The 20379-nt window shown below is 35.6% G+C and overlaps 1 protein-coding gene and 1 pseudogene across 2 annotated transcripts in view; one reads left to right on the top strand and one right to left on the bottom strand.

Annotated features, from left to right (window-relative positions):
• Nucleotides 1–20379, bottom strand: part of Fank1 (fibronectin type III and ankyrin repeat domains 1) — a 159462-nt gene that overhangs the window by 57884 nt on the left and 81199 nt on the right. The window contains exon 1 of one of the 2 annotated variants that reach the window (XM_063244920.1): nt 604–653. The exons of the other annotated variant lie outside the window; for it this stretch is intronic. The gene's annotated coding sequence lies outside the window, so the exon portion shown is untranslated. Of the gene's footprint in view, nt 1–603; nt 654–20379 lie in introns of those variants that run through there. 2 annotated transcript variants of the gene reach the window in all.
• LOC100735705 (putative RNA polymerase II subunit B1 CTD phosphatase RPAP2) overlaps nt 1–20379 on the top strand; it is a 37822-nt pseudogene that overhangs the window by 8502 nt on the left and 8941 nt on the right.

Genomic DNA, 20379 nt, shown 5'->3' with positions numbered 1-20379 from the left:
CCAACAGCCAGTATCACACTAAATGGCCAAAAATTGAAGGCCTTTACTTTAAAATCAGGCACAAAACAAGGATATCCTTTATCACCACTCCTATTTAATATAGTACTGGAAATACTAGCCAAAGCAATTAGACAAGAGAGAGAAATAAAAGGGCTAAAGATAGGAAAAGAAGAAGTTAAATTATCATTGTTTGCAGATGACATACATGATACTCTACATAGAAGACCCCTAAACTTCATTGAAAGACTCTTAGATATAATAAATAAATTCAGTACTGTAGCTAGATTCAAAACCAATACTCAAAAATCAATAGCATTCCTATACACTAACAACAAAATCACAGAGAGAGAAATAAGAGAAGCCACACTCTTCACACTAGCAAGCAAAAAAATGAAATATTTAGGAATTACTCTTACGAAAGAAGTGAAAGATCTATACAGGGAAAATTATAATACACTAAAAAATGAAATTGAAGATGATCTCAGAAAATGGAAAGACATCCCTTGCTCATGGATAGGAAGAACAAACATTGTGAAAATGGCCATTCTCCCAAAACTGTTATACAGATTCAATGCAATCCCAATAGAAATACCATCAACATACCTTATAGATCTAGAGAAATCACTCCTAAATTTCATCTGGAACCAGAAGAGACCTAGAATAGCAAAGACAATTCTAAGTAACAAAGGCAAGGCAGGAGGCATCACAATCCCTGACCTGAAGTTATACTACAAAGTAATCATACTAAAATCAACATGGTACTGGAATCAAAATAGAGCCAAAGATCAATGGAATAGATTAGAAGATACAGCCACAACTACATGCACACTCAATGACCTTATCTTTGATAAAGGAGGCAAACAGGTTCACTGGAAGAATGACAGTCTCTTTAATAAATGGTGTTGAAAAAACTGGCTCTCCATTTGCCGAAAACTAAAGCTAGACCCATGCCTATCACCATGTACTAAATTAAAATCTAAATGGATCAAAGATCTGAATATTAAAACAGAAACACTAAATCTATTAGAAGACAAATTGGGTAAAAACCTTGAAGACAGAGGAGTAGGTAGAGAATTCATGAACAGGACTCAAACCGCACGGGAAATACTTCCCAGAGTCAATAACTGGGATCACCTCTTATTAAAAAGTCATGCATGTCAAAAGAAATCTCCAGCATAGTGAAAAGAAAACCCAGAAACTGGGAAAAACTATTAGTGAACTACCCCTCAAAGGACTTCTGTCCAAAATTTAAGGATTTAAAAAACTCAGACCCCCAAAATTCAAAGATCCAATCCAAAAATGGGCATCTGAGATGAATACACACTTCTCAGATGAAGAAATACAAATGACAAATAAATACATTAAAAATGTTCATCATTAGTCATTAGACAAATGCAAATTTAAAACCATACCAAGATTCCATCTCACTCTTGAAAGAATGGCCAGGATCAAGAAAACCAACAACAACAAATGCTGGAGAGGCTGTGGGGAAAAAGGAACTCTCCTACATTGTTGGTGGGAGTGTAGACTGGTACAACCATTGTGGAGGTCAGTCTGGAGATTTCTCAAAAAGCTGGGATTGGAGGTCCCATTTGTTCCAGCTGTTCCACTTCTAGGCATATTCCCAGAAGAACTGAAAGCATCATACCACAGTGGTATACGTACACCCATGTTTATAGCAGCATAATTTGTAATTGCCAGATCTTGGAAACAATCCAAGTCCATCAACTGAAGAATGGATAAAAAAGTTTTGGTATTTTTATACAATGGAGTACTACCCAGCTACAAAGAAGGATCACATTGAGATATTTATGAATAAATGGGTGTAGCTTGAGACCATACTCATAAATGAAATAAATCAAACTCACATGTGTGAATACTGAATAGTTTCCCTAAGGTAAGAAATGATTCAAATATGTAAAAGTATGTGGTAATCATGATTTCCCATTATGTGACCCTGAAGCCTGATAAAGTTTCACTCATTAATTGCAATGGCTTTATTGAATGGGCTGCTTGATATTATTGCCTGTGATGAAATGAACAGCTATTTTGAAGGAAACAAGACATCATAGTAGCTAATGCTGATTTAATATCATTTTGTTTTGAATCCCAACCAAACTGTTGCTCTTCTGTCTCCATTGGTTTTATCATGTTGTATCTTACTGGATTTTATTATATGTGATAGTATAAACAAAAGTTTTTATAGGCGAAGAGATAATATAGAAACCATTGTTCATCTTCTGTTAGCTGGTTCTAAATACCCTGTAATGCTTTCATCCTCTTGAATAGTTTCACACTGTCTTGATATGCTTGATGATATAGTATATGAAGTTGTATTTAAATATTTCAAGGAAAAAGACACTATGGTAACTACTATTAAGTCAGGTTATTTGGTGGTGAAGCACTAGGTTGCTGAAATTGTCATGCTTTGACCTGTATTGTTATGTTGTTAGGTCCTCTTTTATCTCAATCTCCCCCTTATTCATTAAAAAATTACTTATTTTTTATTATTTTTTTAATTAAGGGAAAAAATAGGATATATTATAGTAACTTTTTTGATTTCCTATTAACTTGATTTGAAGCCCTGTATTATTCCCACTATCTTGTTCTGACTAATTAGACTCTGTTTCGTTCTGTTTGATGGTATCAAGTTTGAGGGTATAGACAACTACTTTGAAGGTAATAAGATTCACTATGATGCCCATTCTGGTTTGCCTATTATCTTCTTTTGAAGTTCTATAATGTTTACAATGTTTAGGTTCTATTGGTCTTGTTCTGTACTGTCTTGTTCAACTTTATTATACCTAATGATATAGGTAATTCTTTTTAAGGAAGCAAGAGGCATTATGGTAACCATTGTTGATCACCTTGTACTCTGTTTTTACATCATGTGCTATGTCTATCCTTTGTTTTGACTGACAGCTTTGTTTTGTCAAATTTGGTTTTATTCTCTTCAAAAAAAAGTAATAACTATGGGAGTAAAATCCATAATGTGTAAATTTTGTTGTAAAAAAAGAGAGGAAAAAAAGTGCTCTAAAGGCTACAACTACAAGTGTGTTTAGGTGTATTAAGATAGATGACCATCTTACTGAGTTTTTGTTGGATCATTGAACACAACTGTTTTCAGTCTCACTGTTTGAATGTCCACTTTGTACACTTTAATCCTGTAGCTTGAACAACTATTTCTAAGATGACAATATGTAATCTATTAACTTGTGATTTACCAGGTTTTTTTTCATAAATCTGTATTACTTGTACCCTTATACTGTTTTGTTTTCTTTTCTTTTCTTTTCTTTTTTTCCTTTTAAATAAAAAAAAAGCCTTTGGTCAAAATTTTAAAATTCCAACTTCATCTGAAGTGGGAAAACAATAAAAGTAAAAAGTACTCATGCTCATATATGACAATAAATATATGTGCTCCTTTCCACTTTCTGTATTTATATGACTTAAATTATACATGAAGGGTTGCATATGAGCGATATCTCCAATAAGTCATAATTTCTGTACAGTCTTTAAGAAAGCTTTCAATTTTTTCTAAAATGAAGTACTCAAACATCATTTTGAATCCACTTTCAAATATATTCAATCCTCACCCTAGCTGCTCCTTATTCTCTCTAAAAATACACAAAAGAACTAGTTTAAGAGTAATTCAAGAGCTAACATTCTGTGGAAACTTTGCTTTTGCTAAGTAGAACACACATCTTAAGAGTCAAACTGCAAGACAGCAAAATTCTGCATCTCAATCTCTATTTTTCTCTTGATTCTTTCAATGTAACATTCTGGCTAACTTGTCACAGTTCATTTGGCCAAAAAGGTATTAAATATACTTTAAATGCTTCGAATTTTCCTTGAGCATGATGTATTCTCCTTACCTCCCCTTCCACATTCTGCTTAGAACATATATATATATATATATACACACATACATATATACATATATATATATTCTTTTATACATGAGTGGAATTGTTTTGTCTTGGAGATAAATAACCACTTGAGATGAAATATATAACTGAGTTATCAAAACTTTATTTTTTGGGCTAGGGATTTATCTCAGCAAGAGTAAGGTCACAAATTTGATCCCCGGTACAAAAAAAAAAAACTTCATTTTTAAAAGAATGCATCAAATGTGTTTCACAGAAATTCTTCACCAAACAGCAATTGACATACACACACACACACACACACACACACACACACACACACACACATGCCTGCCCCCAAAAAATACCAAAGTGATTTCTTTAACTTGGAGAGTTTTAGGCAGCTATTCTTTTTAAATTCTCTTTTACTCTTCATTAATACATTAGCCTCATTTTTATATTAAAAATATTTTTCTCAAGAAAAACTTCATTTCATTTCTAATTCTTGATTCCATGAAAACAGTCTCCTGATTTTCATGACAATAACATCCAACAGGACATAGCTAATATTCATTTGAGTGCTGCTGAGGGCCAGACATTGTGCTAAATGCTTTAGATCCACTATTTTACCCCAGGCTCACAGCAACCCCAGGAGGGGGCAGATCACAGACACTACAGACAGGTATCTCCCACAGGTAGAAGGTAACACAGCTAGGAGTGGCAGGAGACTCCCAAATTTGAGAACCACTACAAAGAGACGTAGGTAAACAGTACCTGAAACCAGCCATTAAGAAGACAGCCCACAATTTTCTACTGATATCTCTGGGGAGAAAGCTGCCACCCCAACCTTTAATGTAAGTCCACCACAGAAGAACCTTCCTCAAACAGGATCCGTGTCTACTACCTGCTGGGCACCAAATCAACAGTGTCTCATAGAAGACAGAGAGAGCTAATCAAGTCAGCAGTTAACACAGTGCAGCTCAGCAGGACAGAGGCTAGCAGAGGCTCACCAACAGGCAGGGTGGTTAGCTGTCTCAAACACTGAGGGACTCTCCAGATGGCCCGAGCTGCTGGAAAGGGTGGATGGGAATTTTCTAGGACCAAAGGAATGCTTTAGTGTCCAAAATGCCCTCCAGTACCTGTGACAGACACTCATATGATTCTGGTTTGGGTTAGAGCTCAACAGAGCTCTAACAGAGATGTTCTCTAACAGAGAACATCTCCTCTGAGCTTTTTAGAATCAGCTTTAGACATAACTGACACACTGTAAATTAATTTAGACTTTTCACAATTCAGTGATTTTCAATGTATTCATAGTTGAGCAACCAAGACAAACCCCAAACCCCACCACACAGACACACACACACACACACACAACTCAAACAGAGAGAAGCTTTGGAGTTTATAATAGGATCCTTGAGCTAGATAGAGCAGCAGCCCTGAGCATGATTACTGGGCAAAAGACTATTTGCGAGGATTGAGAGAGAAGGCTCCCGGAAGGTACCCTCAGCTGTGAAAGATTCTGTAAATGCATAAACTGTCAGCCACCTGTTGGAACCAAAGAGAAAAGGGACAAGTATGTCAGGCCCAAGGTCTGACATTCTTGCTATGAACCTGTTTGCCCTTATGAGGTTTTTGACTGAACTGGAGAGAGAAGGGTAAAACTATGCCTGGTATAGGAATTTTGTCTCTCACAGCTTCCCCTTTTACCGCAAAAGGTTCTACCTGGCTTCCCTTAAACCCAAGGCCAGGCTAAGGCACCTGACACAACACACAGACAGACGGGTAAAATCCTGCCACTGCCAGGAGAAACACACAAAAGCACTTCAATGGCACTGATAAGCTGCCCGGAAAATGCTTGCATGGACCTTGGATACAGGGAACAGATCAATTGAAGCCTATTTTTACTAAATATATGGGGGAGGGGTTCTTAGATTTTCTATAATGCTAATGAAGCCCAGCTTATTGAGGGTCTCTCACTCCCATGGGCCCCTTCCAAGGCTGCATGAAGTTCCAGATTTGTATTCACATGCTCAAATTTTTTTGTAAAATTTATAATGTTCCAATTCCAGTCATTAAGAAAGCACTTCCCCTTCCAAATTCTCCTCTGTCCGTGTTTCCTTGGGTCTAGTGACATTGAAAGCATTGTTATTCCTGGGCTCTGACTAAGGGAAGGTAGCTGACAGACATTTTGGCTTGGCTTAACGTGGCATATTTATGCAGTTTTCAGTCACTGCTGTGTGTAACTGAGATACTGCCAGCCTCTCCCCTGTAGCAATTGCTGCCAGGGACACTCCGGCCACTGACAGTGCTCACTCCCCATCACATAGGTACAGGATGACTGAAAGCACAAATATGCTCTTCAGTGGAGAAAAAAACGGTTTTAAATAAAAATGTCAACTTGGACACATGGTGCATGCATGTAATCTTAGCTTCTGAGGAGACCGAGGCAAGGGGACCATACATTTGAAGACAATCTGGGCATTAGCAAGACCCTGTCTCAAAATAAAATTTTAAAAGGTTTAGGGATGTAGCTCAGTGGCTAATTACTTACCTAGCATGACTGATGCCCTGGGTTAGGTCCCTAGAAGCCAGTCTCTAGGCATTCTTCTAAACATTGAAAATTTTAAATTTTAAATGGAGAATTTGTTTCCCATTGATAGCTAATTAGACAAGAAGTTTTACTTCTCAGAGATTAGGCTCAGTAAACAGTGAACATGATTCAGATGTGGTTTTGTTTGTTTGTAGCTAATCACATGCAGTAAAATTTGTCAAAACTTCTGGGCCGAAAAAAAAAAATGTCTGGACTTGTAGGATACAGACACAAAGAATTACTACAAATAACCAAGCATCACTGAAGATGTAGTTTCATGACTTATACATTCCTTATGCATACCTTAACTTATCTGATCCATCTTGCCCTCACAATATTTGACAGTTCCAGATAAAACAGCATGCAAAATTGCCACCAATCCAGCAAAGTAGCCTGGAGAAGGAAATGTTCTAGTGAAAAACTCCTACACATACCCCATCAATAATTCAATATTTGTAGTGCATGAATAATTTGATTATATAATTATGGGCTTGATTTAATAGGAGAAATTTTAAATGCATTCAAGTTGCTTTCATGTAAGCTTTAAGATTAATTTTCTTTTTTCTACAATTATTGATAATTCCAAAACTTAAACACAACTGAAATTATCTTCCTTGAAGCTAAAAAAGGAAATTAAAGAAGATTGACAAAAGCTTCAAAATGTCAAAAACTATAAAACAATGAAAATTAAAACTCTTGTCAGTTGAAATGTATATCATTTCAAAGAGAAGTGTGATAGCTAAGAAAATATTGATGACAACAATGGCAACAGAAGAGATAAGCAATATGATGGTGATCGAAATGTTCCCAAACAGGAAACAGAACCTCCCCAAAAAATACACAGTTCCTGCAAGGACCATCTCCTTTTAGCAAATGCCTTGATTTCTATAAGCACCATGAACTACTACTGTCTTTCCTGTTACAGTGAGGTATTGTGATTGTACATTTCTCATCTCCCACATTATGACCCTAATTTACAGTGAGTCAAACCATATGTTAAGGATTTGTTAAATGCTTTTTTAAAATAGGTACTATAAAACAGATATGAATAAATTACTTTACGATCTTGGCTAACTATTGCACAATAAAAATGTATATAAAGAATGATGGCATTCCAAAATTCAAGGATCCAGTCCAAAAATGGGCATCCGAGATGAATACACACTTCTCAGGTGAAGAAATACAAATGGCACATAAATACATGAAAAAATGTTCCTCATCATTAGTTATTAGAGAAATGCAAATTAAAACCACACCGAGATTCCATCTCACTCCTGAAAGAATGGCCAGGATCAAGAAAACCATCAACAAATGCTGGAGAGGCTGTGGGGCAAAAGGAACTCTCCTGCACTGCTGGTGGGAGTGTAGACTGGTGCAACCACTGTGAAAGTCAGTCTGGAGATTCCTCAAAAAACTGGGCTTGGAAGTCCCATTTGTTCTAGCTATCCCACATCTAAGCATGTTCCCAGAAGAACTGAAAGCATCATACCACAGTGATGTGCACCCATGTTTATAGCAGCACAATTTGTAATTGCCAGATCTTGGAAACAATGTAAGTGTCCATCAACTGAAGAATGGGTAAAAAAAAGTTGTGGTATTTTTATACAATGGAGTACTACTCAGCTACAAAGAAGGATCACATTGAGATATTTATAAATAAATGGATGCAGCTTGAGACCATACTCATAAGTGAAATAAATCAAACTCACATGTATGAATACTGAATAGTTTCCCTAGTGTAAGAAATGATTCAAATATATAAAAGTATGTGGTAAACACGATTCCCCATTATGTGGCTTTGAAGCTTTATAAAGTTTTCACTCATTAATTGGAATGGTGTTATTCTGGGCTGTTTGATATTATTGCCTGTGATGATATGAACAGCTATTTTGAAGAAAACATGACATCATAATAGCTAATGCTGATTTAATATCATTTTGTTTTGAAGTCCCACCAAACTGTTGTTCTTCTGTCTCCATTGGATTTATCATGTTGTATCTTACTGGATTTTATTATATGTGATAGTATAAACAAAAATTTTTTTATAAGCAAAGAGATAGTATAGAAACCATTGTTCATTTTCTGTTAGCTGGTTCTAAATACCCTGTAATACTTTCATCCTCTTGAATGGTTTCACACTGCCTTGATATGTTTGATGCCATAGTATACGAAGTTGTATTTAAATATTTCAAGGAAAGTGACACTATGGTAACTACTATTGTCGCGTTATCTTGTGATGAAGCACTAAGTTGCTGAAATTGTTATGCTTTTACCTGTACTGTTTTGTTATTATGTCCTCTTTTACCTCAATCTCTCCCTTTTTTAAAAAAATTCATTTATTTATTTTTTTATTTTTTAATTAAGAGAAAAATCAAAAAAGCAGGATATATTATAATAACTTTTTTGATTTCCTATTAACTTGATTTGAAGCCCTCTATTGCTCCCACCATCTTGTTTTGACTGATCTTACTCTGTTCTGTTCTGTTTGATCGTATCAAGTTTGAGGGTATAGACAACTACTTTGAAGGCAATAAGATTCACTATGACACCCATTCTGGTTTGACTATTATCTTCTTTTGAAGTCCTGTAATGTCTCCAATGTTTAGGTTTTGTTGGTCTTGTTCTGTACTGTTTTGTTCAATTTTATTATACCTGATGATATAGGCAATTCTTTTTAAGGTAGCAAGAGGCATTATGGTAACCATTGTTGATTACCTTGTATTCTGTTTTTACATCATGTGCTATGTCTATCCTTTGTTTTGACTGACTACTTTGTTTTGTCATATTTGGTTTTATTCTCTTCAAAAAAAAGTAGTAAAAACTGTGGGAATAATAAAATCCAAAATGTGTAAATGTTGTTGTAAAAAAGAGGGGGGGGTGGAAAGTGCTCTAAAGGATACAACTGCAAGTGTGTTTAGGTGTGTTATGATAGATGACCATATTTCTAAGTTTTTGTTGGATTATTGAACACAACTGTTTGAAGTCTCACTGTTTGAATGTCCACTTTGTATGCTTTAATCCTGTAACTTGAACAACTATTCTAAGATGACAATATGTAATCTATTAACTAGTGATTTCTTACTGATTTTTAAACTCTGTATTACTTGTACCCTTATACAGTTTTTTTCCTTTAAAAAAAAAAGAATGATGGCATTGTTAAATATTTTTGACAAAATATTCTTCCTACATAAAAACAGCAGGAAGTTTTTAGACTAGATTAAATGGAGTAAGAGCTCTTAAAAATCAAAAGACAAAGCCAGGGATCTAGCTCAGTGGCTCAGTGTCTGCCTGGCAAACATGAGGCACTGAGTTTGATTTCCGTCACCAAAAAAGAAAATAATAAAAAAAAATTAGAAGACATCTTGGCACACACCTGCAATCCTAACACTTGGAAGGCTTAGGCAAGAAAATCTCTGTGTGTTTGAAGTCAGCCTGGGCTACAAAGTGAGTCCCAAGGCCAATCTGAACTGCACAGTGAGACCCTGTCTCAAAGAAAATATACATATATCAGAAGACAACTGGGCATGGTGGAGCACACCATGGTGTGGATCTCAGTGCATTAAGGTACTCATGAAAGAGGACTTCCGATGATTACATCAATTTTATATGTCTGTATCTGGTAATGTAAGCAACCCTTTTGAAGGTAACAATATGTAACATTATAACTATTGATAAATTCCTATCATCTTGTTTTGAAAACCTATGTTGTTATTATTTTGGGTTTGTTGTTTGTCTCTTTTACTTTTTGGGTTTTTTTCTGGGTCTTTTTTTCTCATAAATAAATAAATAGTGGCAAGAATGTTCAAAGTGAGGAGTGTTTTAGAGACTAACTGTAATGTGTCTTTTACTGTAATAATTTTTTTTTGTATTTTTACCAGTACCAGGGATTGAACTCATGACCACACGCTTGCAAAGCAGATGCTTATGCCACTGAGCTAAATCCCCAGCCCACAGTAATAATTTTTTAATGTAAATATTCACTATATATGTTTTTTTCATACCTCAGTTATGTTTTCATGGTATAAAGAGTAGCAGTCCATCTTAAATTATTAAGTATGAAAGATCACAGTGGAGCCAGGCATGATAGTGCACACTTATAATCCCAGCACTCAGGAGACCAAGGCAGGAGGATCAAAAGTTTGAGACCAAACTCAACAAGCCAGTGAAATCCCATCTCCAGAAAATTAAAACTTAAAAGGGCCTAAAGATGTAGCTCAGCATAAAGGCCCTGGGTTCAATCCACAGTGTAGGGATGGAGAGAGGACAAAAGAGGGAAAAAGAAAGATTGAAAGTGAGGAAGCAAGGAGTGAAGGAAGGAAGAAAGGAAAGGAGGAAAAAGAAAAGGGAGCAAGAGAAGGGTGAGATTAATTTAGGAAATCATCACATTAATTATTTGAGGGCTGGGGATTTAGCTCAGTGGCATTTAAGTGCCTGCCTTGCAAGTGTGCAGTCATGAGTTTGATCCCCGGTACCCCCCCCCAAAAAAACATTAATTATTTGATTTCATCAGTGTTTATGACCGCCTGCAAAATTATCAAGATTAAAAAGACAAATGTCATAAGTGCCTGCCTGGCAAGTGCAAGGACCTGAGTTTGATTCCCAGTACCAAAGCAATCAAATAAAATAAAATAAAACAAATGTAATTTATTTACCCAAAACAACTCAAGGAATGTTAACCAAAATAAGGGAAAATATACACATTTAAATGATAAATCAATAAATGAAGTACCAAATAATACTACTCCTGAAAATTCTACACCAGCAAATTGCTTTGTATATGCCATTATTATGTACTACTCTAAGACAGAAAATACCTCTGATATATAGAAAACTTTTAACTTTGTCAAAATTCATCTCAAATTAGATCATTCACAAAAATAATTCAAACATGGCTTTGGCTTGTCTTATAAAATAAATTCTGGGTGACTTAAACCTGACTGTGCATTTGTAATGAATCATAAAACAACATGATGATTAGAAGAGGTGGGGAATTTGCCAGTAATGTTCAAAAATATTATATTACTAAATTCTTAAAATACATTCTGGATGAAGCTCAGACAAACACTTAGTGACCTCTGTCATCCCTGTTCTCTGAGGCTACTAACGTTGGAGTTAGCGAAAGTTACATATTCTTCTTGAATTTCTCTCTCATATTAGATATAGTATTTTAATGCTCACATCAACTTAGATTTCTGCTCAAGAGTCTATGATAGTAAGATGGTTTGTCCACTATAACACATCAAGATCTGTAGCATAAGAAGACAACATTTTAAAGACCCTAAAATATACTTTTTGTGACTTAAAAGGAAAACTTGGATATAAGAGGACTCAAAATTTTAACCAAGGTCATATAAATATCATGCATCACACAATACTATTCATATGACAGGTCCAAAATCAGCAAATCCACAGAGAAAGAGAAGAGGGTAGGGATTGGAGGAGCTCCCAGTAGGTTTGGAACTTCTGTTGGAGGTGATGAAAATGTTCAGAAATGAGATAGTGGTGATGATTTGGGTATGCTGCAAAGTTACTGATTATTCACATTTTTAAAGAATGAACTTTATAGTATGTCAAAAGCTATCCAATGTATGAACCATTTAAAATGCAATTTAGAAAAACAATTTCAGAGTGGTTCAGTAAAATAAAAATTCATATTTCAGATTCCTGATTTAAATACATAAAGTGTTTCCATTTACTTGTTAAATACAGAAAATTATTGGGCTATGACATAAAAATGATTAAAGATGAAAAATGAAGTCAGTAGAAACTATTCTAACATCAAGATACAAGCTATGAGAAACCTTTTCACGTCTAACCAAAAGCTACCACTTGAAGGACCAACGCAAATTTTGAATAGAATAAACTTGTAGATTTAGTAATTTAATTATTGAAAAATGAGTTATATGAGCATCTGGGGGAGATATTACACTTTGCTAAGTTTTCATAAAACACTGATTTACATAAAATAAAACTCATAATTGCCACTAATATGAAGACATCAGTGACAAATCAGTTAACAAGAATCCTCAATTTAATGAGTACTATACTTATAATTGCCCCAGCTTAAGAAAGCTTGAAATAATATATATAATCTTGCTGTTTATATGGAAAGGCAATCTGATGACAATTGCAGTGAAAATTATATATGATATAACCAATAATGAATTACAAAGCTGAACTGATTCTAAAATATATACAACATAAAAAAATCCATCAAGACTAAATTATCTTACAACTTTCACTATAAAAAATACTCTAAAAGTATGTTGTTAAAGACTATAGGGAAGAACATAACAGAGGTGTATCAAATAGTTGATTAATAAAAATATTATTTGTCTTAATTTTTGAAGTTGGAATTTAACTTTTTAATATTTATAATTTATGTATTCATTTGTAGTTTATATTAGCTTTTGTGGCTGATGTTTTTTATTTTTTTCCTTAAGGAAAAGATTAAAACTTAGCATGAATTCTCAGTTTATCAAATTTTATAAACATTAGAATTGTTTATAAAATGTAAAGTTTACAGATCCAGAGAGGATCTGAAAGTAAATTGTTCTAACCAATTACTCCTTTCCATTTGTTCAGGTTTGCTTTTTGCAGCTCTCATTGCAGCTTTCAAAGTTGTCTTTGCATAGATTTTGCACATTTGTTGTGAGATTTATTCTTGGCATTTTATCTAGGAAGTTCTCTTCCTATGTTACATCTTCTAATTGATGACTATTTATATGTATGAAAGCTATTTCTTATCAGGAATTTGTTTCTTCAGCATTAGCATAGAATTTGATATTGCAAGAATATCCAGAACACATACCCTAGAAAACAATAAACAGGTACCAAAATATTATTAACCCCAGTGGCTCTGCCTGTAGCTGACCCTACTAATTGTGTTGATTATTCCTGTGACTCTAAAAGTGATTTAGCATTGCATTATGAGCTCCTACATAGTTGGTTTTGCTGAAACAATGATAATACATTGTAACAATGACATTAAACTATTATTATCTGAGACTTGCTGTTTCATTAACCATGTTAGTGAGATATATTAACTTATAAGTAGCTATAACTCACATTTTGCCATTGCTGAACAAAACACTTCCTGACGTAATGAAGGTTCTACTTAATGATTTTTCAATTTTTTGAAGGTGTAAAAGGGATACACATAAAGGGGAAATCCTACCTTGAATTCTGCACCTTTTTATTTTCCTGGGCTAGAATACTGAATGATAGCTTGCCTCCCCAGGAGGGCAGTAGCAGTGTACCACAGTTTCCAGTCACAAGCAGAAACAACCAATTCTTTACAGTGTATTGTAGCTGTGATATTTGGTAGGTTAGGTGTTTAAATGCATTTCAGCTTTCTGTGGGGTCACCTGGATTATGCTAAGTCAAGGAGCATCTGCATTATATCCTACCACATGAAGATACCATAATTTATTCAGCCATTCTCCTGACAGTGCACATGTGCAGACAGTGTAGCTAGGAACACAAAACAAGTGTAGCTTGCCCTCTTGTTATCCACACACAAGAGATGCTTAGGACTGAACACTTAGCAGAGAATCTGTTGGTGTATATATACACAAATTTTCACACGTTGTAGTAACACCAAATTATTTCTCAAAATTAGTATATTAATTTGCACTTTCTCTGGAAGTGTAAATTTCTATTTACCCATATTTACCATCATCTATTAATTATTCTCTATCCATAAATGTAAAACACTATTTTTGCTTTTACTTCCTTGTTTACCAAAGTGTGCCTTCCTATGATTTTATTTGCCAGTAAGTTTTCTCTTCTGAAAAATATTTCAACTGTCTGTATATTATTTTTCCTTTTTTTAAAATCACTGACTTGAAGGAATTTTTTTTCCAGAATCTACACTTTTGTCAGGTATGTTGCAAACCTGGACCATTTACAAGAAAAGAGTTTGCCTTTTTGATTTAGTGTTTACCTTTGGGGGAAAAATACTGTATTTCCTATCCAAAGATTAGAAATATATAATTTTCCAAAGTCATATTTAAGTCTTTACCTTATTTGGAATTGAGTTTTAAAACCACAATAAGATAGAAATCCAATTCATAAGGTTTTCTTCCATGTTGAAAACACTTGTTCCTACACCATAGACATGGAAGAAATGGAAAACCACACACCTGAAATTTCTGAAATGATAGTGATGGAAGTAAAGAAATAATTCCATGAGGTTGTAAGGAAATCAGATTAAAAATAATCTCTCAGATAATAAAATGATAAACATAATGAAAGAATTGGTGAGCATATCCAAAGGACACACATAACAAATCAGCATCTCCCAAGATCCAGCCATGTTGGAACTTAGGGGGCTGAGCAAGAAAGCAACATGCCCTCCTTCCTGGTAAGCAGCTGCATGAGCGGGCAGTAGGCAAGCCAGGAAAAGAACCAGTCAGCATCTCCTGTGAGCCTACTGGTGTGTGGGCTGAGAATCAAACATTCTATCCCCTCCTCCCAGTTGGTGACTGGGGGCCAGAGATCTGAGCATCTCTTGGCAGGATGACCATAGGCAATATAGCAAATATGGGGGATTTCCTTCTATTTTCTCTCTTAATTGTTTTCACTATTTTGATTTGTTCTGATTAATTGTTTTGCTGTATCCAATATTCTGTATAGATAGGATTTATAATGTTCTGTTTTGGGTTTGATTTTGCCATACCTAATTGAATGGACAACTATTATGAAGACAATAAAATATACTATGATACCCATTACTGTTATCCCGACATCCTGCTCTGAAATTCTATACCAATTCTATTGCATTGTCTCAATTGGCTTTGTTCTGTCTTGTTCTGTCATATTTTACTACCTTCAAAAAAAAAGACACATAAAAATATAGAGGAGCAAAGAAAAATGATAGAAACCCTAAGTGAACAAGATAGGAAAGAATGCAAAGAATGCTTTAGAATACATAAAACACATTCAAAGAGACTCCAGGAAATCAAAAACTCCAACCAAAATTGGAAAATCATATGAACAAAACTGAAGATAGATTCTCAGACCTTGAAGACAGGATTGCAGCTATTGATCAGAAAAGATCTCTTAAAACTAATGAGGAATCAGGAAATAACAATTCAACAGCTGCAAGATGATGCAAAGAAAAACAATATGTGAATGATAGGTACAAGAATCAACACAAATGACATAAAAAGACTATTTGCAGAACTAATAGCAGAAAATTTCCCAAACATGGGAAAATAACCTGACGTACAGATAAGTGAGGTGTTTAGAACTCAAATTATCCATAGCTAAATTAAAGCTACATATAGATATATGAGTCAAGATCCCAGAATTTCAGCGTAAGAATAGAATATTAAAAGCTGTTAGAGAAAAGAAAGAGATCATCTATACAGGAAAGCCTATCAGAATTAAAGCAGAACTCTTAACACAGACCATCAAGTCAAGAAGATCATGGAGTGAAGCATTTCAAGTCGTGAAAGAAAACAACTTCCAACCCAGATTAATGTACCCTGAAAAACTATCAAAATTAATGGAGAAACTTCCTGGCAAGCTGCATAAGCTGTGCAGTGTCCAGAGAGAGAAAAGTCAGCATCTCCCAAGAATCAGCCATGCTGGGACTTGGGGGACCAACCAAGAAATCAACTAGCCAACCTTCCTGGTAATCTGTGCAAGCTGCCCAAGTTCCAGGAAGAGAAAAGTCAGATAGTGCCTCCCATGACCCTACCAGCACACCGACTGAAAATCAAAAACCGTGTCCCCCATGACCGTACTCCCCCACATAAGCAACCAGATGGTTCAGAGGACAGCCTGAGTTGATAGCAACCAAGGTACATGAAACAATTAAATACTTGCATTGTTTGGTTGATCATGCAGGCCTGGAACCAGCAATCTGAGAATCACTTGGGAGGATGACAATATTCAATATAGCAAATGTGGGGGATTTTCTTCTATCTTGTCTTTGAAGTCAAATATTATTTTCACTGTTTTGCTTTGCTCTGATTATTTTGCTTTATTCAACGTTGTTTTAATTGGTTTTATTTTTGGTTTGATTTTGCTATACCTGATGGAATGAACAACTAATGTAAAGATAATAAGATACATAATCATAGCTATTGTTGTTTTCATGGTATCCTGCTTCAAAGTTCTGTACCAATTTTGCCTCATTGTTTTTTTTTTGTTTTGTTTTGTTTTTTTATTTAAGAGGAAAAAGAGAAAAACACAAAACAAACCAAAGCGGCGTAAGGGTACACGCAATACAGAACTACAAAACAAAACAAAACAAAACAAAAAACCGTAACAGTAAGAAATTACCTGCTAGTAGATTACACACTATTTTCTTGAAAATAGTTCCTCAAATCACAGTATCAAAGAACACAAGGTGGACATTCAAACAGGGAGACTGCAAACAGCTGTGTTCAATGTTCCAAAAACATTGATAAAGTCAGCTATTTAACACCCCCAAACACACTTGCTGTTATATCCGTTAGAGCTCTTTTTCTTTTTTTTTCCCCTCTCTTTTTTACAACAAAATTTACACATCTTGGATTTTATTACTCCTTAGTGCTTATTACTTTCTTTGGGGGGGGAAGAATACAGTCAAATATGGCAAAACAAAGCTGTCAGTCAATACCAAGGATAGACATAGCACATGGTGTAGAACAGAGTACAAGTTTATCAACAATGGTTATCAACGTTGTCCCTTGTTTCCTTAAAAAGAATTGTCTATCTTATTAGATATTATAAAGTTGGACAAAACAGTAGAGAACAAGACCAATAAAACTTAGGCATTGTAAACATTACAGGACTTCCAAAGAAGACAATAGTCAAACCAGAATGGGTATCTTAGTGAATCTTATTGTCTTTTTTTTTTTTTTTAATTTTTTTTTAAATTTTATTTAAGGAGAAAAGAAAAAAAAAGCAGAGAAAGGGTACAAGTTATACAGATTTGCAGAAAAAAAATGAACAGTAGGAAATTACTAGTTAATGGATTACATATTGTCATCTTAGAAATAATTGTTCAAGTCACAAAATTAAAGCTTGTAAAGTGGACATTCCATCAATGATACTGCAAACAGTTCTGTTCAATGATCCAATAAAACTCTGTGATATCATATTCTATCTTATACACTTAAATATACATGCAGTTATATAGTTTAGAGCACTTTCTTTTCCTCTCTTTTGTACAATGACTATTACACATTTTGGGTTTCATTGCTCTCACGGTTCTTATTACTTTTTTGGAAAAGAGTAAAACCAAATGTGACATAACAGAACAGAATCGGTCAAGTCAAAAGAGTGGACATAATAGATAATGTGAAAACATAATACAAGGTGATCAACAATGGTTACCATAATGCCTCCCGCTATCTCTAATAGAATTGCCTATACCATTAGTTATAATACAATTGAACAAAACAGTAAAGAACAAAACCGACAAAACCAAACCATTGGAGACATTGTAGGTCTTCAAAAGTAGATAAAAGTCAACGAGAATGGGCGTTATAATGAATGTCATTATCTTCACAGCTGATGGCTAAATTTTCGAACCTAATACTATCCAGCAAAACAGAATAGGGGAACATCAGTTAAAAACCAGATGGTGAGAGTAATACAGGGCTTTAAATCGAGGTAATGGAAAGTCAAAGTGGGTTACTATAATATATCCTGTTATTTTTTTTCCTTTAATTAAAAGGATAAAAATTTAAAAAGTATTAAAAAAGTAACTAATGGAGTGGAGATTGAGATAAAAGAGGGCATAACAACGAAACAGCACAGATCAAAACATAACCATTTAAGCAGAATAGTGTTTCACCACCAGATAATCCTGACCTAAAAGTAGTTACCATATTGTCTCTTTCCTTGAAATCCTTGAGTACAACTTCGTATACTGTAGCATTAAGTATATCAAAACAATGTAAAACCATTTAAGAGAATGACAGCATTACAGAGTATTTAGAATCAACTAACAGAAAATGAATAATGGTTTCTGTATAATCTCCTTGTCTTTAAAAGGTTTTTGCTTATACTATCGTACATAATAAAATCCAGTAAGATACAACCTATTTAGACCATTGGAGACAGAAGGACAAAAGCTAGATGAGACTTCAAAACTAGATGATCTAAATCAGTATTACCTATTAAGATGTCATTTTCTCCAAAATAGCTGTTCCTATCATCCAATCTTCTCTGCCTCATTTCTGTTGAGCTCTTATTCTGTCAGTAGCTGTCAGTTTGTCTTCACTTTGTTCTCTGCTCCATTAGTTGTGGCCTCCACTATTTCTGGATTCTTTGTATTTTTCTTTTTTTAAAATATCCTGCAATACTCTCTGTAGAGTTGAACTGGTGGTTGCAAATTCCCCCAGTTCCTCTTTATCCTGGAAGCACCTTGTTTTTCCATCAATTTCCAGGGACAGTTGTGCAGGATATCTCAATCTTGGCTGGAGATTATTATCTTTCAAAGCTTGAATTATTTCCCCCCACGCTCTTCGTGATTTGATGGTTTGTGCAGAGAAATCTGCTGTAATTCTGATGGGTGTTCCCTTGTAAGTGATCTGTTTCTTGTCTCTGACAGCTTTTAATATTCTGTTCTTGTATTGAATTTCTGGAATTTTTATTATGATATGCCTGGGTGTTGCTCTGTTAGGGTTGTAGGTAGCTGGGGTCCTGTATGCCTCATACATCTGAGTATCTTTACCTTTTGCTAAATTAGGAAAATTCTCCTGGATTATTTCTGTGAGTAGCTTTTGTAGTTCATTTGTTTGTGTCCCTACTTCTTCTTTTATGTTCTTAATCCTTAAGTTATGGATCCTCTTATCATCTTCTTGTCTTTGTATTATTGCTGTTTGTTTCTTTGTTATTTTTAAGAAGTTTTTCATTTCATTCTCCCATATTACAATTCTGCCCTCCAGTTCAGATAGTCTGTCCTTAGTTTCTTTCAAGCTGTTATGCCAGTCTTCGATAGACTTCTTAGTTTCTTGGTAGTCCCTTTGAACCTGCTTCACGTATTCTATGCTTTCCCTGTTTTCTCCATCAAACAATTCTCCCCTCTTTTTCTGTTCTTCCATTCCACCATCTGTTTTTTCTTGGGTGGGGCTTAGCATTTCTCTAACTATTTTGCATACTTCTAGCTTCAGGTCGTTGATAACTTCATTCCTGAATTGGTCTATGAGGCTCTCTATATGGCGCCTTATGTGTAATGGTGCGGTGTCTGCTATTGCCTGTTTCTCAGAATTGGGGGCCGAGGAGCCTTTCTTGTTGCTGCCTCTTCCCATATTCTCTGTTCCTTATATATGCAAGCTTATATGAGAGGCCCAGCTTCTCTCCCTGTCAGCCACAGCCTGATCGAATTGCCCCGGTTAGGTGTTCCCACTCACCGCTGTGCACCAGGCAGCCTACGCGGGGGCCTGCCCCTCCCGGCCTCCGTCAGGCTCTGGGATCTGGTTTGGGCCAGCCTACTGGGTCTGCCGGCAGCGTCACGCAGGCCAGGCACTTTTCACCAATCCCGCCCGAGAGGGGAATGTGTGGCTGGAGTCTCCACTGCGCCCTGCTCCCGCAGGACTGCTCGGGCCCAGAGTGTCCGCTGGAGTCAAACTGTGGTGGAGTGTCAGTTTCTCTCACTCACCTTGCCACAAGTCAGAACATGCCTCCCTGCCCGTCCTGTTTTCGACTCCGTTCACAGACTCCCGTTCTCAGAGTTTCCGCGCGTCTCTCTCCTTGCCGAGCCGATGTAGAGGCAGCCAGCCACTGCGCGGCGGGAAACCCAAATCGCGGCTTCCAATGGCGCAGGGTCCAGCCTCAGCAGCGAGACTTTTCTGTTCCTGTTTTAGCACCAGGACTGCATTCCAAGTTGGTTTCTCTCAGCCCAATTCGTTCCTGAGTCAGCAGAGCACAACTCCACCTGCTTATGTCTCTTTAGTCTGCACCATATCTGGCTTCTGAGCC

Source organism: Cavia porcellus, unplaced genomic scaffold (genome assembly GCF_034190915.1).
Source record: "Cavia porcellus strain 051 isolate PalLab524CR breed Dunkin Hartley unplaced genomic scaffold, mCavPor4.1 scaffold_2, whole genome shotgun sequence".
In the NCBI taxonomy this organism is placed as follows: Eukaryota; Metazoa; Chordata; class Mammalia; order Rodentia; family Caviidae; genus Cavia; species Cavia porcellus.
The sequence above is the reverse complement of the archived record's forward strand: the minus strand, read 5'-3'. Positions and strand labels throughout refer to the sequence as shown.